Raw genomic sequence first — 24435 nt, 5'->3', positions numbered from 1 at the left:
TACTTTGGCTACCTGATGCAAAGAGCTGATTTATTTGAAAAGACCCTGATGCTGGGAAAGATTGAGGGCAGGAGGAGAAGGGGACGACAGAGGATGAGATGGTTGGATGGCATCACTGACTCAATGGACATGGGTTTGGGTGGACTCCGGGAGTTGGTGATGGACAGGGAGGCCTGGCGTGCTGCGGTTCATGGGGTTGCAAAAAGTCGGACACGACTGAGCGACTGAACTGAACTGAACTGGACTCTAAAAGGCTCATTAAACTTGATAAGAAAAACATTGAGACCCCAATATAAAAATGAGGAAAGGATATGAACAAACAGTACATACCAACAGAGATAATTAATAAGGAAACATACGGGAAGACGTTTAACCTTGCTAGTTATCAAAGAAATACAAGCTAAAGCAGCACTGTGTTAATACCATACCATTTAAATGTGTAAAGGAAATTATATCCTGATGATTTCTACCACACATTTAAAGGAGAATTGACATCAGTCCTTTGCAAACTCTTCTAAAAAATAGAAGAGGGAACACTTTCTTCTTTTGTTGTCACTGGAAATTAACTTTATTGAGATTCTGCCAGTTGTACAATCTATTCCGATACTAAGCCCCTTCTTCCTTTGCAATTCAGTCCTTCTTAAGTGGTCCCATGAACCCTTTCTTCTCTCCCACAATCTGGAAGCAGCCATGGCCAAATTTCGAGGTGGTGTCAATAAACTTGAAGTTAACTTTCTGTAGGGTCTGCTGTTTGGTCCGCATCAGCAAAGACTTGCACAGGCTGAGTACTCTCTTCTTGGTTCCTACCAAACAGTCTTTGAGCATAACAAAGTCGTTGGTCACTTTACCACAGTGGATACAGCCACCCAAAGGGCTGATGCTTTTGGGTGTAATCAGTAGAGGCATTGTTCTTGATTATTTTGCCATTCTTGATGAGGTAGCCCTGGCCAATCTTATAGATCTTCTTGTTGATCTTGTACAGTGATGGCAGCCTTTCTGCCTAGCCCAAGCCACAGAAAGACCATCCAGGCAAGATGACACACCCAAATACAGGCAGCCTCGTGAAACTCTTGGTGGGTTTTCCAGGGTACCTTCTTGGTGTACCAATGGCTGCTGATCCCTTTGTAGTGTTTGCCCTTGGTCGTCCCAATGACAAATAATCGTCTCACCCTACTCAAATATGTGGTTCACAGGGACCTGCTGCTCTAGTTTCTTATGGGCCCAGTCCAATTTTTTTGGCCACAGGGCCTCTGTTCACCTGGCTCTCCGTTAGGTGGGCCTTCTTCTGGCATAGAGGAAGCAGGCACATTTGGGTGAGGGCTGAAGTTCCTCTCCAGCTGCTTCTTGCTTTCTACATACTGTCACTTCTTACAGTATTTGGTGAGGTGTTTGTCTTATATTTAATCCCAGTTCTAATAGAAACACCTTTTGCACTCATTGCTGATATGCTTGGCAAAGACGGACTTAAAGGTCTGGAGGCCCCATATGGTTTCCGTGCAGCCCACAGTGCCCACAGTCATAAAGGGCATAGTCTCCACTATGGTCACAACCTCCACAACTTCTTTCTTATGCACTTTGGACCCTGGTCTATCAACCTTTCTCACAACATGGGTCATGCCAGCCTGGTAGCCAAGGAAAGCTGAGAGGTACACGGGCTTGGAAGAACCATCCTTGGGGAAGCCTGTCACCTTCCCCTGGTGCTGGCTGCTGCACTTCTAAGGCAGGAAGCCCAGGAACCAATGCCTGGGAGACATCCTGCCATCAGATGCTGCCTGTAGAAGTCCAAGAATCCTTTCTGTGAAGCCAGTATGACCCTGATACCAAACCCAGACAAAGACATCACAAGAAAACTACAGACCAATATCTTATAAATATAGATGCAAAAATCTTCAACAAAATACTAGCAAACTAAATACTAGCAACATATAAAAATATAATACACCATAACCAAGTAGGATTTATCCGCTCAAAGCATGGGTAATTCAATACACAAAAATCATTCAATATATTATACCACATTAATGCAGTGAAGAGAAAAAAACAACACGATCGTCTCAACAGACACAGAAAAAGCATTTGGCAAAATCTAATATCCTTTCATGAAAAAAAAAAAAAAACTCAATAAACTGAAAGTAGAATGCCCTCTGCCTAATACAGGCCATGTCTAAAAATCCACAACTAACATCATTCTTAAAGAAGGAAAACTAGATCCTCCAAGGTTAGGAATAATACAAGAATATCTGCTCTTACCACATCTATTCAGTGTTATACTAGAGGTACTAGTTAGAGCAATTAGGCAAGAAAATGAAATAAAAGACATCCAGATTGGAAAGACTCTCTTACATTCTATTTATCTGTGTACCTGTTTTAATGCCTATATGATATGACTATATCTTTTAAATTATTTGTATGTACAGACAAGGATGGACAAAGAACGTGGACACAGGAAACCAAGTGATTAGTTAGCATGCTATAATCATTGGGATCACACTCCTTCATTTCCTTCATTAATTATTAAGATTATGAATCGAACACAATATTCTTTGGTATTGTGATGCTTTTATATTTAAAATATTTTAAAAATACTTGAAGGAAAATTTCTGAGTGTTCTTTTGGATTTTCCTGGCATATCCATAAAGATGTGTGTGTACTCTGGATATCTAGAAGATAATTCTGACCAGGAGAAAACACCAGGTGATCATAACAACACTGGAAGATGCAGCCCAGTGGAGGGAGATGGGAGCCCACATCCTCTGCAGAACAGCCTGGCTAACATTGTCTCCTGGAAGAGCAACCAGGCTGGTGGGGGTAAACATAGGCTTCCTCACTGATCAAGGCTGGGACAACAGACTCTGTGCACCATGAAAAAGAAATTTATAGTTACAGTAATGGTGATCTTGAGGAATAAAAGGCAAAGTGGCTCAGTCATTTCTGACTCTTTGTGACCCCATGGATTATACAGTCCATGGAATTCTCCAGACCAGAATATTGGGGTGGGTTGTTTTTCGCTTCTTCGGGGGATCTTCCCAACCCAGGGACTGAACCCAGGTCTCCCTCATTGCAGGCAGATTCTTTACCAGCTGAGCCAAAAGGGAAACCTGACCTTGAGGAATGCTTCTTATATAAATCACATCAAGAACATCACTGGATCTTGAAACAAAAGTTAAGAAAAAAAGATATATTTTTAAAGCAGAATACATGCATATTTACATATCATAATGTACACAATTCACGTTTACACTAGGTGAGTACTTATATAAGGTATTTTTGCCGCTACCCACATCAAGACACTACTTTTCTAGCGTCACCAGCAGGTTCTTGATGCCCACTGATGGCTGATACCCCAGCCAAAGGCAACCACTCTCTGACCTGTATAACCATAGACTTAGGTTTGTTGACTTTGAAACTGACAAATATGGGATTGCTCAGCATGTTCTCTTTGTGTCCCATTTCTCTTGCTAAGCATTATGCTGGGAGATTCCTCCATGATGCACATGTGCATTCTGTTTCAGTGCTGTGTAGTACAGGATTTACAATTCTTATCATCTGCCTCCTGTAGAACATAGGAAGGCTAGCAAATTTCCTTTTATTTAAATTTCACTCTGATGTTAAACAAATGCAAGATTATATAAACTATCTTAAGAGGAAAAAGTTTAAAATAATAATAATAATAAAAAAATAATTTCCCTAAGAGCATTTGGTCCTGATAGGAGGACAAACAGAGTCAGCTGGAGAACTGTTGCTTCTAAACAAATAAAATGGGCAGATGCTTGGGAAAAATCTGTACCACTGTATGGCAATCCTGTGGAGAGGGCAGGTGAAGTAGAAGGACCGATCAAGTGGCAGAAGTGGCAAACAAGGGAAATTCACAAGCCTGGGAGGGTTTGCAGGGAGCACACAGTGGTCACATGACCCTTGCAGTGTGATTCTGTCCTATTGTAAAGCTATCTTGCCTGTTTCAGGCAGAAGATCAGGTTAGGTTCAGATGAGGAAAAGCTTTCATTTTGGTCATAGTTGTCAGTAAGCGACTTTTTTCAAACACCAGGTTTCTAGACAACAGCAAACAAGCTTTGGTTGTAAAAGGAGAATCTGTCCCTAAGAGCTATAAACCTCATTCCAGAACTTGCTCTGGGAGGACATCAGAGGTTATATTATGTTAAATAGTAATAGTAGTAATAATATTAGTGTAAGTGTTCTTATTTAATGGGGAGGTTGGGGCACGAGTTTTCTCTATTTATAGCTGGTGACCTTCTCAGTGGTTCTTCTCCTTCTTAGAGACTGGTGTACGAATCTTTATTTCCTAGAAAGGAAAACTAATTATTAACTTGTGAATATCTACAGAAGTTGGCAGGTAAGCTTGTTGGCTGCTCATTAATCCAGCTTTCTATTGACAGAGAAAATTTCTTTGTTTGTCATAACTAAACAAATTAAAATGTATAGAACATATTTTGAGCAGTTAAATAGTTTCAGTTTCTCTATAATTAAGGTAAAATAAGCTGGCAGTCATTAAGGTCTGTGTGACCTTGGGGAAATTAGTTCTTGGAGTCTGGGTTTCCTCAACTGTAAAACTATGACTTTAAATTGAGAATTCTAAAGTGCATTTTTAAATGCTAATATAATAAATTTCTAATTCAAGTCATGTAGAAAATCTAAAAAAAATTCCCCTTAAATGTTAGGCTTAGCCTTACATCAGCATTGACTCCAGGAACCCAACATTTGATTTTGAATGACTTTGAATTATATTCTGCTTGAATCTGGGTGCTACATTTAGAGCTCACAGTGTACCCCATTGAAGCAGCAGGGAGGCACCAGGAGGCAAAAGAACAATTACTTCTTGAAAAAGAGTGATGAGACCCTGACAATAGAGTGGTCTTTTCAGTTTAGATAGAGAAAGTGCCAAATGACAGATAACATTAGATTAATTTGAGATCCAGAGAACATTTAGGTCAGGCTAACAAATTTATCTTTATTTGTGCTCTTAGCAACCTGTGTACCAAGTGTTTATTACTCTTGGACAGGTGCCTTCTGTTTATCTGGGAAGAGCTCATTGAGACACGAGTGTCCATTACATAGGTGTGACATTAAGTGATAGGGAGTTGCGTGTCAAGCCCATGTTGTAAGAGACTGTGTTCTATGAGGAGGAAATGTTTATGATTAAGAATTTCTTAGATAAAATGTAGGTTTAGGCTAGATTTAAATTATCCTGAATTATAAGATGATTGCCAGGGAAAACATATGGTCATACTCCATGGATTTGTGCTTATTTCAGGCAAAATCATTCCTGACACCCATTCCTCCTTTTACTGCCCAATATTCAGCTGTCAAGTGCTGATGCAAGGCACGGAAATTCCATTTTTCTTTTCTCCTGCAGAAAGCACAAAGATCCTCCCATGCAATCTTCTAGGCTATTGTCATATGGTATGATTTATGTATTTCTTGTATGCTTCTTTCTTTTTAAAACTGGAAGTATATTCTTCTGTTTTATTGGACTATTTATTCTCTTGACACCCTTGGATGTGAGTTAATGGAACCATGATAAAAGGATAGAGAAGTAGAACAAACAAGCCTGATGGTATAGATTCAGGACTGCCTGACAGATTAAAGATGGCAAGGATAGGAACAAAAGATAAAAATCACCCGACTCATGTGTACTAGGATGGTCCCAATAAACCAGTGCTTGAAGGTTTTGCTACACTGACTCTGAAAAATAAATGCAGAAAAGACTGAATTATGACTGTAGGGATTAAGGAAACATGTTTGCTTTCCTTAAAAAGTTTAATTTTGATACATTAAATGTAAATGCTTAATCTAATAGCCTAGCACAATACTTTGCACTAAATGAGCTTTTAATAGATATTTGTCAAATAAAGTCAGGGAAAGGAGTTGGTACATGTGAGGTCAAGGAGATGGAATAGGCAGACACCTATTAGTTTGTCTGCCACCAGCTGACAGGTCCTGCTGGTTGTGATTGGTGTAGGGATGGACACCCAAACTGAAACAATCCTGGTACCTTCTCTCCACAGTGATGGCCCAGAGAAGTGCCTTAAACAAAATCCAAGCCAACTGGAAGGCCTCCCCAGTACTTTAAAAATTGTAAACATGGAAACTCATGATAAAGCTGGGAAAATGTAAGCGTGAAGACTGCTGGTTGTCTCTCTTCCATCAGGTTAGTTCAGTCACTCAGTTGTGTCTGGCTCTTTGCGACCCCATGGACCACAGATCAGGAGGAAGTAAGCCTGATGTGGAGAAGTTAACCCACAGACAGAGACAAGAAAGGGAGAAAAGTCCTGGCCACATTTATCCCTGGCTCCAGCTGTTCCCCCAGCCCAGTTTTATCCTTGCCTCTTGTGAGATTTGATCACTCGAGCCAACCCTACCTCCTTCACAAAAGCTCAAAAAGTCCTCACTAATACAAGGGACACTTAAAGTAGAAGTAGAACTGGGCTGATTTGAAAGCAACTAGACTCTTCCCAGGTGGCGCTAGCGGTTAAAGTACCTACCTGCCTGCCAATGCAGAGGAGGTAAGAGACATGGGTTTGATCCCTGAGAAGGGAAGATTCCCTGCAGGAGTGCATGGCAGCCCGCTCCAGTATTCTTGCCTGGAGAATCTCATGGACAGAGGAGCCTGGAGGGCTACAGTCCACGGGGTTGCAAAGAGTCGGACAGGGCTGAGCAAGGATGCACAGACTCTAAGCACTGTGAGGATCATGTCTTTTGTCTTTCATTCACAGTGCTTGGTGCAGGTGGTAATCGATAACTGTAGAGTCAATCCAAATATATTTATTAAGTATCCAGGAAACATGCTAAGTCCTGGGAATAAAACAGTGAGCAAGACAAATGCAGCCCTTGCCCTTGAGAAGCTTTAAGTCAAGAAAGAGCACAGACATAACTGGCAGTGGTGATAAAAAGTAAGGCTTTCTTGACAGAGGAGTATTTACTTAGGGTTATTGGCTGACAGATAGATAGCCTAGCTAATCTAGGCTATCTAAGCAAAGAAGGAATTATTAACTAACGGGCTGTTTCAGAGAACCCGAGGGAGAGAATGCAGCCTAACCTTAGAGAGGACAGAGACAGGGACTGGAGAGACACTGTCCACCAGAAGTGTTCTTTCTGACTCTCCTCTCTGCTTCTCTTCATCTGTTCCCCAAGATGGTTCACCAGTCTGAGTGCTATTCTAAAGCACTGGTCACAGTTAAAAATCTGGTCACAGCTCCCAAGAACAAAGCTATCTAAGGAAAATAAATTGCCTAGGATTCCTCTGAAGAGGAATACCTAGTTTGAAGTAATCCTCGGATGAGTTGGTGGGCTGAGTGGGTGAGCCCTGAGGACATGCTCAAATTGCACAAGCTGAGTGCTACAAAATCTACACATAAACCAAGAAGAGTGTGACTGAGGAGGGACAGGGTTAGAAAGGACAGGGAGGAGGGAAGAAACTGCATGACTACCCTTCTCCTCATTAACAACAGATTACAGAAGTTGAAAGATATTTGATGACCAGGTATTTGTAATGATAATGGTGATAGAGAACTGAGTTCTGTCTGGGTTGGAACAAATGAGACAGTCCATGGCAAGAAGGAAGACAGCCTTCTTATATAACTTAGAAACCCAGCTACCTGGATAGGCTCATTCTCTCAATGCTGCCAGAGGAGGAACTCTGATCAGCTGGTCTTGGGACTGGTCTGTTTGACAGGTGAGTGGGATCATGTACAAAATGACAAGGAGGTAGACGAATAGTTAAAGGGATTCTTGAGAACTGGTCAGATGTTCTGAAAAGTCTTCAATACAGGGAGGAAATGGGTGTCCAGGAAACATATAAGAGAAGTGTCTCATGCTAAATATTCTTCAAATAAAAGAATGAGTTAAACCAGATTTTCTCGTATGATTTGTCAAAAGCTGTGATATATACAGGAGGGAAAAAAAAAAACAAACTATGAGATAGTTGAAGTCAAGAGTAAGAAAATGCCATGAGGCAGAAAGAGTAAGTAGAATCTGTGATCTTGAGTGAAGCAGAAGCTGAGGCAGAGGCGGAGTTCTCTGATGTGGGGAGGGCCAACAGCAACCTTGTGAGCCGCTGAATGCTGTTCTCAGTGTCCTTGCAGTCCTACTCGGAACAGAGAGCTATTATTCCCAAGACCTGGTGGTTTAAATGCTGGACTTTTCCTTGTTTTTCTTATTTCCTTATTTTCTCCAGTATTCTTATAAGTAACTACCGTGGTTGAGCTGTCCTGAACATATTTATGTTTCTGAGAATCTGAAAGAGCTTAATAACCAAACAAGCAATGAAAGAGAGAAAAGAGGGAGGTAGGAAGAGGGCAGAGTGTGAGAGAGGAGGGAAAGAAGGAGAAAGAGAAAAAGAAGTGAGAAGGCTCCAGGCTAGCATGTGAATTTTTATAATTGACTTAAGAATTAAGTTCTACCTTTAGACAATGGAATTTTTGCACCTTGTTTTATGTCCGTGGATATGTTCCAGTGTCTCCTAGTTTACAGTCTATGGGAACTTGAATTTGTATCCTATTGTTATGTGAAAATTGTATAAATCTTAATTATGTTGAATTGGTTCACAGTAATTTTCAGGTCTACTATATCCTTCAACTTCTCTGTGTATTCATTCTATTGATTTTTGAGAGTTTGATATTGAAACTCCAACTAAAAATCTACCCAAAATTTATTTATGTAAAAAATAATTGTAAGATATAGTGGAACTATATGTAACCTTGTTTTGTATTTTCCAGGTTTCTTGTAAATATGTTATCATGTGCTGTGTGCGCCCAGTCACTTCAGTCTTGTCTGACTCTGTGACTCTATGGACTGTAGCCCGCCAGGCTCCTTTGTCCATGGGATTCTCCAGGTAAGAATACTGGAGTGGGTTGCCTTGCCCTCCTCCAGGGATCAAACCCACATCTCCTGCGTCTTCTGCATTGCAGGTGGATTCTTTAATGCTGAGCCACTGGGGAAGCTCAAAATATATCATACTTTCATAATTAAAAAAAATTTTTTTAAAGAGTCAAGTTCTCCCCTTCAACTGGGTTCCTTTCTCAGAGTTTCTGTTTGCCTCTCCATACCCGCTTTTTTATTCCCTATAATCCTTTTTCTCTCAGACTCTGTGTGAAAAACCTATCCTACCAGTCTTTCTCATTTCCCTTTCTATTTAGTTACAGATAGTGATGTGCAGATGCTAACCGGGTTATTTAACACTTGACTTATGCAAATTTGACCTTATACAAATTATTACATAAGGCTCATAATAAAATTTTAGAGATGTAGACAATTTTGCATTATGTATGGAAACAAAAAGTATTCTAGTGTGTAGATGAATGCTAAGAAGCAAGGCCTAAAATAGCCCTTACGAGGAAAAGGACAATTGCTCCTGACCTTTGCTGTCTCTCCATCCCTGCATTGACGGGTTCCTTCACCTCCACTGTGGTAGGATCTGCAGTGAAATGCTCAGGCCTGGGGTCCCACTGCTGGGCGAGTCACATCCTTTTTCTATCATTTGCTGGCTGAGTGACCTTGGGTAAATCATATAATATCTCTAAACCTCAATTACCTAACCTACACAGTAGAGATAATAAGGTTTCATTCCTTGGAGTTGCTATAAGAAATAATCGGATAGTGTTAGCATAATGCCCAGCCTGTAGTGAATATCCTTGCCAAGAAACTGAGAGCCCGATACTACTTACCCTAATGATAAGATTCTTTCTTTCCTGACTGACTAGTTAAGCCCTTTTCAACTTTTGAGTCATGAAAAAACAAGGGATCAACGGCACACACTGGAGAGCATCAGTAGTAGAAATGTGGTCCTCTGGGGCTTCAGATCAAAAACTATTCCTTTTTTCAGATGTGAATTGGATGGATCTGAATTCGTATGAAGTGAATTGCATGTTCTTCTTAAATGCTTTTCCAGGTGTTTGGCAGGGCTCTCAATTTCCTCTTTCCAGATTCCTTTCTTTCATTCCAGGCTCTCTTGCATAAATAGATGTGAGGGGAAAAGCACTTAAATTGAGTTTAGAGGAAGAGAAGGAGGGTTCAAGGTTTGTAACCTAAATAGTCTCCCTATTAAAAACAACTTCCTGCAGAAACTCAGGTCACATGCCTTTAAACTACAGTACAGTGGAATAAAACACTCCTCAGCTCTCATTGAATGGGGAATTTATCAGGTTGCCTTTTTAAAAATCTCCTTTTGTGGAACCAGTGAGAGTCTCGGGAACCATGTTCATATCCATAATAATGAAGCCAGATAAGGGTGCACGACTCAGATTCTGCCCATCAAAAAATGAACTATCCAAGCACCATGTGAAAAGCTTTGATAAGGCTCTGGGAAGACAGTTTATGCAGTCCATTTGTCATTGAATATGGTCTCATCCTTAGCACAACATTTTTAAACAGCTTGATTTTTTAAAAAATCAATAGTCCTTGAGTAAGAATGATATCCGGACAACAATCTTCAATTTAATATTGAGGGCTTTTTTCACATCTCTTTTAGCTTTAAACCAACTGGCTTGTATCAAAGTATAAATTCCAACAATGATGTTCCAATGCTTCCAGATTAATCCTTTCTTACTTTTGTCATGTAACACAGGTACAGACTCTTTTCTCTCTTACCAGTGGTTTCTGAATTTGACTTTTGAGCTGGGGAAACTCTTTTATCAAATAAAATCTTACTCAGAAGTCAACAGCAGAGAGGAACAGTTTAGGAAGTTCTCCTATCAGGAAGATTGTTGGAAAACCACCGCCCTATGCCAGGAATGCTTTGTCTGACTGGCAGACTTCATAGCCAGAATAGAGAAGCAATCAACATGCAATTTGCTCAAAGGATGACAATTTATTAAGTAGCACACAAATAGAAAATAATAATATATAATAGCTACATTCATGAAAAAGTTGCTTTACAGTATTCTGCTTTGCCACTAGGCATAGAAATGGCTGCAGGTTTAAGACTGCATTTTCAGGTCTGCATTCTCTGCTTTCGCCAAGGTTTGACAGGCTGGAGTTCTGGAGCAACCCATAATAAGCAGTTGGCTTTCTTGCCTCTCTCCAGAATGAGCTTCCCCTCAGTAATTAGTTTGCACACATCCTAAGTCCAGGCCTTTCAATTCTGGGGACTGATCACTGGAAATGTGGGTCCAGACCATGGCCCACCCAAAGATGGTACAAAGACATTCTCCCAAACTGCTCTGACTTTGACATAAGACTGGAGAGAATGGAATGTTTCCTCCAACCCAAGCATGATACATTTTTTAAAAAAAGGATCCTAGAGGCATTATTTTATAATAACAACCCCTTGTATTATTTTTGAGAAGACTAACCATCCTTACAATGAGCCCCATTTTCTAACTCCAGAGTGAAATACTGGTTTTTTGTAAACCTAGAAAGGAAAAGCTTTTCAAGTTTCTAAACAAAAAGTTACCCAGCAGACTAGTGGAGTAGGGCAAATACAGTAGCATGGTCTTACTTGTATAGCACAAAACTAGGTATATCAATGCATCAGGAATTTTTCAGAGGGTAAGACAGTCGTGATTGTGCATTTTCCTTTTGAACCCTTGCATTGAAACGTTCCTTTTGCTCTGTCTCCCAGTTTCTCTGCCATTGTTCCTTCCATGCAGGCCTGCACCATTCCCCTGAGCTGCTGCTAGTCTTATCAATAAGGAGGTTTATGCTTCATGTCTGTCTCCTTATAACCGACTCCTTTTCACTAAGGGTAGTAAGGAGTAAGGCTGTCCTGGAGCTCTGTCACACAGGCTCCTTATGATTGTTAAATTTTCAAAAATGTTGCAAGCCACTCTTAAAAATTGAATTGTGTAAACTTAGAACTAAGCTAATTTTTTAAAAATAATAAACACTCAAAATTCGTCACTTCTTTGCTATTTTACAACTGCCTGCATTTATTGTGTTTATGGCAGAAATTTCATAGAAGGTTATGCTATTCTGTGACTTCTTTCCATTCTACATTCAGTGATATCAGGTTGGCAACTTGAAATCAATCTTTGCAAGAGCATTTACGCTATGGAAATTGTTCAGTACAAAAAAGTTAGGGCTTTTTTATTTTCTGGAGAGCTAGTTGTTAAATGTTTACCATCACATTCTTGGCAAAGACAGTGTCAATGGATGTCTATTTCTTTGTGGATGCCTGACCAAACCCTGACTTAAGTTTCCACGACTGGTTTGTGGGACAGTTTCCCATCAACTAGCTATTTTCTAATAATGCTGTGAACTCTGATGGTCACAAGTGGTTTCCCTTGTTCTTCAGTGATCACTAGTGAACACTGAAAATCAGTAGTAATGAAGAATTGAGTTGCTGCTGCTACTGCTGCTAAGTCGCTTCAGTCGTGTCCCACTCTGTGCGACCCCATAGATGGCAGCCCACCAGGCTCCCCCGTCCCTGGGAGTCTCCAGGTAAGAACACTGGAGTGGGTTGCCATTTCCTTCTCCAATGCATGAAAGTGAAAAGTGAAAGTGAAGTCGTTCAGTCATGTCTGACTCTTAGCAACCCCAGGGACTGCAGCCCACCAGGCTCCTCCATCCATGGGATTTTCCAGGCAAGAGTACTTAGGTTTCAACAAAAAATAAAAACACTGTGTCAATCAACTGTGTGGGTAACACCTTACATTGTTAGAAAAGCAGCAAAGATATGGAACTCATAAATCGATTGCATAAACATATCGGACAGAGATAGAGAAGAAGCTGTCCCAAGAGGAAGGACATAAATTGAGTTAGGTGAAAAGAAAGGAATGTATGTAACGAGAAAATGCACTGAATGGGTCCACAATTGGGGGATATGTGAACTTATTAGCTAGAGTCTGGGATATTTTTGCTAGGCAATAGTTTGTCATTGGTAGAAAGAAGATTTTACTGAAGTTAGAGGGTTAGATCATAGAAGAGTGAGTTAGTGAGCATCTAATGGTGAGTATCATATGTGCTCATGCCCAAGGCCAGGCCTACCTGTGTGTGGGAGGGATGTGTTACTTGCTGGTGCCTTTCTGTATTGTGGCCTTTTAGGGACGCCATTGAATGTGTCTGCTTTCCTGGAACTCGGGACCTTTACATCTCTGAATACAGGCAGTGTTCATCTCTGCCTAAGTCGCTAATGTACCTCTAGTCTCCAGTGCTTTTCTAGAATTAGCCTCTCTCCTTGATGATTAATCCTAACAACATTTTCATTGGTAGATAAGGTGTGTCTGTTTCAAATAGGGCTGGGACTAGGGTGATTGTTTCTGGTGCAAAGTTTAAAGGACAAAAACTTCATAATCAAGATAAATACTTTAATGCAATGTTTCAAGATAGCAAAATTAATGTAAAAATCCACAATTTTTTTATTAAATATTCCAAAAACTTGGATGAAATATTCACATTTTAAATAACAACAGCATCATAGTTTAGTAAGAAGAGTGAGAGTTCTTATTTATAAACCAGTCTTCCAAATGAACTGCTTTCTTTCCATTCTCTCCTTTCTTGTGAGCGTTTACCCAGTTATCTCCTCTCTCTCTTAGACCTTTAGATTCCTCTCAGGGACGACTTGGTCCCCAAAGGCTACAAACTGCTTAAGCATCAGCTAGCTTTAAAACAAAACATAGACTGCCTCACCTCAATTGCCTTGACTTCCTTCCAGCTGTCGACTCTCTGATCTTCCCTTTACATGTTTCAAGTTTCTTGAAAAAAAAAAAAAGAGTCCACGTTCAGTATCTTTGTGTTCTCACTTCCCATTGGTGTTTTCTCACTGGACAATGTTGATTATTCCTGATGTGCTGTTTTTTTCTTTTTTTCCATACTGCATGGCTTGTGGGATCTTAGTTCCCCAACCAGGGACTGAACCCAGATCTACAGCAGTGATACCCATGTCGTAACCACTGGACGGCCAGAGAAGTCCTCATCCCTGTCTTCTTGAGGAATCTCTTCTCTTTTGACTTCTATGATGCCACGTTTCTCCTGCTCCCCAACTTTCCTCCTCAGACTTTTTGCAGGCTTGTTTATTCTTGCCCTGTCTAAAATGTCGGTAATTCCCCTGAGCTGACGTTAGTCCTCTTCTCCTCTCTTTCCTCCTTTGGTGACCACGTACCTCCCCACAGATCACTGTCACCAAGGAGCACATGACTCTTGTCCACTTCCAAGTCTTTCCTGAGCTACAGATTCCTACATAAACCATCCCCCTTGGCCCTCCCTTAGGAAACTCAAATTCAACATATCCAAACGGCCATCATTTGCCACCGCCTCAGTCTGCTTTTCCCAAACTGTTCAGGTGGCCCTGGGAAGCCAACAAAGAAGACACTTGAGTCTTCCCTTTCAACGGCCTAGGGCTCAGGAGCCCGGAATGCCCTTGGAGATGCCACCTCCGCCATGGAAGGAGCTGCCAGTGGAGGCCCCAGGGCCCCTTTTAGTATCTGTGCACTCCCCTGGGACACAGAGCTCCTGGAGGCCGTCCTCCCACGGTCTGCTCAGGGCATCCGTCCCACTCTTCCTTTCTGCCACCCCACTGCCTTTCTGCCCTCCCTCCCTCCCTCTGTGCAGAAATACGAGCCTTCTTGTTTCCTCTGCACCTTTCATCTCCCCACCTTCCTTCCTTCAGTTCTCCGCTAATACAGAAAGCTTCAGAAAGACCATCCCCAGCCACTTGACATAAAATCAGCAGCCCACTCCCCTGCTGCCCCTCGTGCCCTCATCTGCTTCACTTTTGTGCACATCGCTTATACGCATCTGACTTAGATCAATATTTATTTGACTGTTTATTGTCCTTTCCCATCAGTATGTATACATTTCCTGAAAACAGACTCTATTTTATAAACTCTGTAAAATCATTACCTAAAACAATGTCTGACATTTAGTAGATGTATAATAAATGATTGTTAAATGAATGAACGATGATTTCCTGTCACATCCACTCTAACATGTATCATCTCTATTAGTGTCCTCTTTCACACATTCAATACATGTTGCCCTCGACCCTTGGCTGAGCCCTGCACAGAGCTGGGGCCCGCCTGCTGCTTCAGATTGCCCTGTCTCCAGCCAATACTTTTGGAACTGTCCCCCTCACTGGTCTCCATGTTTTCAGTCAAGCTTCCCTTTTACCTCTTCATCATGCTGTGCAAGATTCTCTTTCCAACTTAGCTCAAATTGATAGTTTTTCTCTGACATTTTTTTCAACAACTTCAGGGGAATTGTTGGACGTTCCCTGAGTCCCAGTGTATCTTGTAGAAGTAGTTATCACAGCTCATATACCATGGCACTTTGCTACACTTACTTACACAGCTATTATACTCTATTTGAATGCAAGCCCACTGAGGGCAGATACTACCATTTATTTGCCCCGGATGGAGGAGCCTGGTGGGCTGCAGTCCATGGGGTCGCTATGAGTCGGACACGACTGAGCGACTTCACTTTCACTTTTCACTTTCATGCATTGGAGAAGGAAATGGCAACCCACTCCAGTGTTCTTGCCTGGAGAATCCCAGGGACGTGGGCGCCTGGTGGGCTGCCGTCTATGGGGTCGCACAGAGTCGGACACGACTGAAGCGACTTAGCAGCAGCAGCAGCAAGTCTTCTTTACCCTTACTACTAATACAATGCCAGGGTATCATGAAGGCTCGATAAATATTTGTTGAATAAGTGAAGTCATAGTATATTCAATGAGTTATTTACCCTTATGCTAGAGTTCAAAGCTCTTATTAAAAAATCACAGAGTGTTTGTCTAACTTTAAGAAATAGTATGACTACATAGCTCTATATAATATGTAAAAGGCAGGTAGGGTTATCTCCCTCTAACAGAAGGAACACTGGATTTATATCTGTATCCTAAGATTAGTTGGCACCCAAAACTGGCTTGATAGTATCAAGTCCAGTGTGCAGACTATTAAACTAGATGCTAAGGGATTATCAAAGAAAAGTATAAACATTCTCTGCCTTCGAAGATTATGTTAAATCAAGGAGAGGACAACATGCATAGAAAATAGGGCTTCATCAGACTCTTTTTAACAACCATGAAAGAGGACCACCCAAATACAGGACAGAAAAAGACGTTTTCCAACCAAGCTGAAACTTCCTCCACGGGAAATCAGCGTCTTTGTTCAGATGACAGCTGCTTACCCAGCGAGCTGAACTCCAAGGAGAGGACAGGCGCCTCTTGCAGGCCTGCAGTGCTCTCTAACGGCCAGCTGTCCAGGGCAGGCAGCAGGATCGCGTGTTCTGAGGCTCCAGTCTCAGCATCACTTCCAGAACGCACCTGGAGGTAAGAAGCAGCCGGGGCAGAATTCATGCGGAAATGGTGAATTTCTCAAGACTATTCTAGGCTAACAATCACTGACAAGTCAATAGGCATATGCTTCCATTTTGAAGGAGGTTGCTAAAAAAAAAAAAAAAAATAGTAAGATCATGTTTCTAAAACTAAATCAAAACTCCACAGTCATTTCACTTCAAAATTGTGATATTCTGGCTTTCTAGGAAATGATTGTACAAAAAGAAAATGAGGCAGGAAAGTAAATTACATATGTCCCCTCCTTCCTGAACCTCCCTCCCACCTCCCACCTTTCCTGTCCCTCTAGGTAGGAAAGTAAATTAATTTGTAGACACCTTTCATGTAGTTTGAATTGTACTTTCAAACCCTTTCTCTTAATTAATCCTCATAACAATATTGCAAGATAAATATTTCTAGTCTTACTGTTATAGAAGAAGATACTGTGGGGGAAAAAGTTTCACATAAAAGTATTAATGATTTATTTCTCTCAGTATGAATCATGGAATTTTATTTCATTCTGTAGGTTATATCCTATTAGTCTCATTATTAATATTGTTCCTTTCCCCAGCGTTAGCCAGGGAAGCTCCTTCAAGTGAACTTTTGTGTTTTTCACATGTCCTCATCATTTCCTTACTCTCTGACACCACAATACATTTCAGATTCCTCTCGCATTTTTCTTGCCTCAGTTCTGGAATCAGCCAAGAATATACTCCTTTTATTGGATAATGATTTAAAACCAAAATCTGAGTGCCAGGTGGGCTCAATGCTGAAATGTCACTGTTTCTAGGCTCCAGTAAGGACAAAATATAAGAAATATTAGTATAATGTATGTCTAACACATACATTCCACATACACTCTTCCCTCTCTCTCTGAATATATTAAAGACTGTGAATTCATACTGATACCTCTGATTCCAAATTTCCACCCCGTGGTTTGTTCTAGCCTGCCTCATTCTTTCTCCAGCAGTGGGAAGCCAAACTCTCATGATTTGCAATATATTTATTTACTTAATCCATTCTGGAATACACATAATGAAGTTACTAAATTGTGAGTGAAAACCCAGTGAAGATCACAGTGAAAAGCAAGTTTAGTAACGATATTGGGTACAGTTCTTTGTCTTTAGCCTTATAATATATGGTCCCAACACTCTTTTCCAAATTTGTTGCCTGGAGTGTTTTGAGTTTCCTATACTTCCTGATTCATTTTAACTATTTTACATTCTTGCAGCCATGTATGAGAGTTCCTATTCCCCCACAGCCTGGTCAACAGAATATATTGTCATACTTCTTAATATCACCAATTACATAATGAGAACTTGTATCTCAGTGTTGTTTTAATTAGAATTTCTCTAATTATGTGTGAAACATTTAATTAATTGATATTTATAATATATTTTTATTGAAAATATTTTCATATACTGTGGACTATTTTTATACCTTTTTGGTGAGCTGTGTTTGTGTCTTTTCTCCATTTTTTCCATGAAATTCCTAGTCCTTTATCCTTCAATTTTCAAAGAGGACATTTAGGCATCTTTCTATGGATCTGTCATTTGAAATTCTGTACAGATTCTGATGCTTATATGGTAAATTCTCATTTATCTTACATGGTTGTGTTTAACTTCTATAACCAATTTCATTCCTTAGAAAGAATTTAGAGCAGCACTTCACATCTTTTTTGTAGTTATCCTGTTTGCATTTTACAAACACACATTTTAATCACAATGTGGCTAAATGGCAGCAGCAGAATCAAAAAACAAATTCATGCATAAACTCCTTCATGCAACTCTTCCATGAAATATTTACTTTCAGGAGAACAAACAAATATTTTTAAGAAAAGAAGTATATCAACTTGTCCATCCCATAATTCTGATACTCATTCTTACAAAAAGCAAGAAGTAGCTTTATAAGTAATTGCACTCAAGATAATAAGTAAAATAAGTGCAAAGAATGAAGGAATGGTGAAAAGTATTGAAATGGAGATGTACCTAGAGATTAAGCAGCTTCACTAAGATCACATACAGTGCCACAGACTCTGGTTACCATTTAGAAGGTTTCATTTCATATTCTCATTAGTTCTTTGAGAGAACGAATAATTTATTAAACTTTGCAGATAGTACTAAATGAGGTGTTTTCAACAGAGGAAAGAATAGAAACATGGTACACATGGAACTAACAAGGTTAGAAATATGCAGTAGACAATCATGACACATGATTAATCTTGGGAAAATACCAACTATGGTGCACTGGGAGAAAACGCTGGTATTCCAAGTTAAAAGAAATCCAAGAGGATAAAACTCTATAGGGCGTGATAAATAGACCTATTAATAACTAAGACATTAAAATCACTGATATTTAATTTGAAAAAGCTTGAGAAACAAATGAATAATAATAATAATCAGCTGCATGAAGGAGCATTCACCATCCATACAATAGCTCACAGGTTGTTGTGTCTGGTCAGATTCAATCATCAGGTTTTGTTGAATCTGTGACATTTTTTAGAAATCTGCATTTGAACTCACAGACATCCTGCCACTCATTCCCTCTTGTTTTACATTTGGCGAATTTTATGAATTTGTGTGTGTTAATTCTCTTGTGTACTATAATACCCCTCTCCTCTTTTCAGTGCTGGGGTGGAATGTGAAACATTCTGGATCTGGCTGATTGCATCATCGTGGTACCATTTTTGATTTGATCGTATATATACTGTATTTCCCGAAAATTCTAAGATAGATCAGAGTAACGGTTGGCCAACTTTTTCTGGAAATGGTCAGATAGTAAATGTTTTAGGGTTTATGGGCTACAAAGCTCTGTCACAACTACTTAACCTTGCCATTGGAGCCAAAAGGCAACTGTAGACAATGTTTGAAAGAATGGGCATGGCCGTGTTTCATTACAGTTTGAATTTTCAAAACCCAATGACACAGTGTCAGCTGGGGCAGAAGGAGTAGCAAGTGTGAAAACCTGGACACCAGTGAGAATGTGTCTTTGTTCTTTTCAAATTTCGGTCTGCCTTGAATCTTTGTGGAGCACCCCTCTAGGGCTGGAAATACTGTCTCCTCAGTCACCCCTCACAGTATTAGCAGTAAGTCTGGCCAAGATTCCCCGGTCCTGCAGGTGACAGGCCTCTGCTTTTCTCCTGTTTCACTGCTGTCAGAGGTTCAGCTCTCCCAAAGAGTTGCTCTCCTCAGGACCCCACTACCTATGGAGGAAGTGTTTGTCTCTTTCCTACTTTTGGTTTTCTTCAGAGATCTCTAACCTGCATCTCTTTCTTGGGATTTAGACAGCGCTGTCCTAGGACATAGCAAAGCTGGGAACATCTTTGATTCTGGTCACTCATGAGGTCCATTAGTCATTTTTGAGGCCCCGTCACTGAGGTAACCAGTGCAGAAATGAAAAAGAATCCTCCTGGTAAAGACCTAGATGCAGAAACAGTCTGTAAACAGAAGGGCACGACCGGGGCGCCTTGCCGCCTCCTCCTCCCAGCAGCCCCTCTCGCACCCCCTGCAGCCTCTGCCCCATCTCCACCTCTCCTCCCTTTCTCAGAGCAACTCTAAAGATGATTGCATCTCTCTGGGTGCCAGTGCTAGAGGTACGGGAATTAACTTTTTGCTCCAAGGTTCTCCCTCATCCGAAGAGATCACTCGCTAACAAACTTTCCCAACGAGCTGCTTCCCACACGCTTTTCCAAACACTGCACCAGCCTTGGCTTCTGCCGGTAGCTGTTTCTGGAACGGCTTTCCATGCCTTCTCTTCCTGGAGAGCTCCACCTCAGCTGATCCTTCCTTTGTCACCGTGTCGCAGCCCCTCTCTCCCGGAACCTCAGCAGGATGAGTTCACCCTCCCCCTGCTCCTGCAGCTCCCTGCGGAGGTGATGACTGCATTTCCCATGCTATGCTGTCATCAGATGTTTGCCTCTCTGTGTCTCTGACTAGACCTTGACAGTCTGAGGTCTGGCATGTTATGTCTTACTCCCTTTTCTGCTTCCAGGGCCTTGCAGTATCTCCTGAGTAATGTTTAAATGATTTCATGAACTATACTACTTTGTCTCACATGAATATTTAGCATAGATAACAAAAAAGTACAATTCTCAAGAGATTTCACACATTCTGTTAAAGCAAAGTGGGAAACTAAAGCCCAGTAGTTAAGTGAGAAGCTTCTGTTTTTCAGGTGCGTCCCCACCTGAAATGAAGAGGGGCAGTGAATGAAATGCACAGCTGAGGAAGTCCCACACTTTATTAGTCCACCTTTGGCCTGGGCCCTAGGGTTTTATAATGGCAAGGAAGGGTTGGCATCTGGGACATCGCTTCCTCTTCCAGGGGGGAAACATCTCTAGTAATTTCCATCTTATTGGACTGCATCTCAACTATGGTGGTGGTTTAGTTGCTAAGTCATGTCTGACTCATGTGACATCACCAGGCTCCTCCGTCCATGGGATTTTCCAGGCAAGAATACTGGAGTGGGTTGCATTTCCTTCTCCAGGGGATCTTCCTCACCCAGAAATTGAACACATGTCTCTCCAGGAATTGAACACATTGCAGGTGGATTCTTTACCAACTGAGCAACCAAGGAAGCCCATCTCAACCCTGCAGCTAGCTATGAGCGTAACCTTCCAGTTACCAAAACTCTGCTGACCTAGGATTCCTCAGGATCCTCAGACTAAAAAAACAGCCTGTCTCAGGAGAGAGAATTTTTAAAATAATAAAAATAAAACAAAGGTAATATGATACCTAGCTATGTTGGTGTCTTTCTAAACTACTAACACCATAATCAGGCTTTCGGCTTCTGTTTCATTATGTGACAACCGGAGATGGTAAACACTGTCAGTGGCAGAGAAAATAGTGTCTAGAAACAAACAAGGAAAACTAAAGATGAAACTGGGAATATGTGCAGAGCTTATTCTTTGGTATTCTGTGGTCATGACAGCGTTTGCTCTTATGAAAGTACTGTGTGTGGTGTTCTTTTTCTCTGTAATGATTTCTAAAACTATGTGAATTGTGGAATTTGCCTTGAAAAAATGCAGTGAGTGTTTAATCGTTCCGGGTGTGAGCAACCACATTCTGTTCAAGTGTGCTTCCAGCCCTCGCTTTGCTCCTTATCAGCGACAGTACTCCAAACACTTGTCTCAATTTTAAGATCAAAGCTGATGAAAAACAGACCTCTAAAGGGTTGAATTGCCTTCTGCATTTTTGTGCATCAGAAGAAAATACCTATACCACTTGAAAGGGCTGAAATTTGTTAGTACCTCATCTTCAGACTGTGAATTCTGCTTTGCTTATTTCTTACTCTGTCAATGTCATCTGCTTCATGAAATGTATCTTTTAATTAATTATTCTTGTCTCAAATTGTCTTCTGTGGCTCACTATCAGGGCAAGAATTCATATTAATAAAATAAGATCTGTCACTAAAGGGAAATATCTTGGCTTATTTCAGGGTGCAATTAACCTCATTTAAAATCACTTTAATTGATTTTTTTTTTCAGAAAAATCTTTTTGTTGTTTATATGTATATTTGAAGTTGCTTATAGCATGGCTTTTCTACAAAGGAGCAGTTCAGAAACATGGAAACACTAAATTATAGAAGAGCTGAGAAGTCTGAGAAAGCATTTGAAGAGAATCCTAAAGCTAGAAGCCAAATCAACAACAAAAAAACAGCAACAACAACTCTATTTACATTCTGTTCTATGGGAAATCTTCAAAGAGCATCTCCCCAAAATGCATTATAAAATATGAGTAGTTTAGATTCTACAATGGTCTGCATTTTTATTAAAACAATGGAAACAACTATAAATAATAGGGAAAGGGTGTATAATGCAAGTGAAGGTAAAAGTTAAAACAAATTAAAACAAAATCAGTGCTAAAATAACTAGATAACACTTTCCCAAAGACAACCTTAAAAACACTGATAGAATCATTTTCAAAGGTAAAATACTTACCAAAGCAAACTTTCTTATGCTTTGGAAAATCAGAATTTACTATGCTTTGGAGAATCTGAGGATTTACATAGATTCCCACACTGTTTTCAACATACTCCTTCAGGAGTGAATATGCAGTCCTTCTTAAGAATGAGGATGAAGGTCACCGTTCTTTTAGTCTAGATACCAGGAACACTATGATAATGTCATTAAGACCGACTACATGGTAAAGAAATACCACTGGACTAGAAATGAAAAAAAACTGTGGTATCTTGTCCCAGATGCACCATTAACTGGTTTTGGGACCTTGGGAAAATCAATGATTTTGATGTTGCTTAAGTGTCTGAATACTATGCACAATGTTGGAAATATTTTGGTAATAGAAAAGAATCCTTGATTTCCAGGTTCTTTCCCCATAATAAAGAGAGACTGACTGTAAAAATAATCAAGAGTATAGAATTATGATGCAACAATAAGAAGTAAATGGGATGGGCATTGGGGCAAGAGGAGACATTTCAGGAACTTGAAGCCTTTCGTCTTGCTGTATTTGAGGGGTGGGGTGAAGATAAATCTGGAGTCATAGACAGGAAACAAATTGTGGAGTGGTTTTAAAGTAAAATAGGGTTGGAATTTTATCATGTTATGAAATGAGTTTCAAATTTTGGTATGCAACAGAATTACATGGGGAGCTTGTTAAAGACACACATCTGCCTTTATGATGGTGTCAGAATCTCCAGTGGCAGGATCAGGACACTGTTTCTGACAAGCCCCTCAGGTTCATCTAACATACACAAAGTCTGAGACTAACTGGTATGGTCATTGGGCATTCACCAAAGGCCCCAAAGTAAGGGAATGACACCAGATTTGTATTTTAGAAAGATCACTCTATCATGTATGTAGAGAATGGACTAAAGGAGTGTGAACTTGGAGACAGGGAGACTGATTGAAAGATTATCTTCCTTGTGATCCATGACCCAGTGTCATTTCTTGGGTATATGTCTGAGAAAGCCTCCAATATTTGGACCGTGGGAGACAAGCACAAGAATGTTCATAGTTGTGATGAGTATGGTAGCAAAAAACAGGAACACTCCAGATATCCTCTAACAAGAGAATGGTTAAATTGTGGTATCTTTCAAGAAAATAGAATATTCTACAACAGTAAAAATAAGTATTGATTCAATTCAGTTCAGTTCAGTCACCCAGTCGTGTGTGACTCTTTGTGACCCCATGGACCACAGCACACCAGGCCTCCCTGTCCATCACCAACTTTCGGACTTCACCCAAGTTCATGTCCATTGAGTTGGTGATGCCATCCAACCATCTCATCCTCTGTCGTCCTCTTCTCCTCCAGCCTTCAATCTTTCCCAGCATCAGAGTCTTGTCAAATGAGTCAGCTCTTCGCATCAAGTGGCCAAAGTACTGGAGTTTCAGCTTCAGCGTCAGTCCTTCCAATGAACACCCAGGACTGATTTCCTTTAGGATGGACTGGTTGGATCTTCTTGTAGTCCAAGGGACTCTCAAGAGTCTTCTCCAACACCACAGTTCAAAAGCATCTATGCTGTCTAAATTGGTCATAACTTTTCTTCCCAGGAGTAAGCGTCTTTTTATTTCATGGGTGCTGTCACCATCTGCAATGTTTTTGGAGCCCCCCAAAATAAAGTATAAAGTCTGTCACTGTTTCCATTGTTTCCCCATCTATTTTTCATGAAGTGATGGGACCGGATGCCATGATCTTAGTTTTCTGAATGTTGAGCTTTACGACAACTTTTTCACTCTCCTCTTTCACTTTCATCAAGAGGTTCTTTAGTTCTTCACTTTCTGCCATAAGGGTGGTGTCATCAGCATATCTGAGGTTATTGATATTTCTCCCTGCAATCTTGATTTCAGTTTGTGCTTCATCCAGCCCAGCATTTCTCATGATGTACTCTGCATAGAAGTTAAAAAAGCGGGGTGACAATATACAGCCTTGACGTACTGCTTTTCCTATTTCAAACCAGTCTGTTGTTCCATGTCCAGTTCTAACTGTTGCTTACATACAGCAGAATAGGTGAAACTTACAAATAGAGTTTTGAGAATAAAAAAAGCAAGTAACTGAAGACTACACATTGTTTGATACCATTCCAGTAGTTTTAAAATGAGCACAATTAAACAACTTGTACACATACAGACACTGTTTCATTTTTTTCCTTTTTTTTTTTAAACAAAGCAAGAGAATAAAAACACACAATTCAGGATAGTATTTACAACTTGTAGAGGGAAGGGTCAAGAGGAAACACAATATCTTCAGTGGTGTTAGTAATGT

General features: G+C 40.4%; 1 pseudogene; it reads right to left on the bottom strand.

Annotated features, from left to right (window-relative positions):
• Positions 1-606: 606 nt before the first annotated feature.
• Positions 607-16243, bottom strand: LOC109566967 (large ribosomal subunit protein uL3-like; annotated as a pseudogene).
• Between the last annotated feature and the right edge of the window lie 8192 nt (positions 16244-24435).

This window comes from Bos indicus, chromosome 12 (assembly GCF_029378745.1).
Source record: "Bos indicus isolate NIAB-ARS_2022 breed Sahiwal x Tharparkar chromosome 12, NIAB-ARS_B.indTharparkar_mat_pri_1.0, whole genome shotgun sequence".
In the NCBI taxonomy this organism is placed as follows: domain Eukaryota; kingdom Metazoa; phylum Chordata; class Mammalia; order Artiodactyla; family Bovidae; genus Bos; species Bos indicus.
Note: the sequence above shows the minus strand (reverse complement) of the source record. Positions and strands in the feature narration are given on the sequence as shown.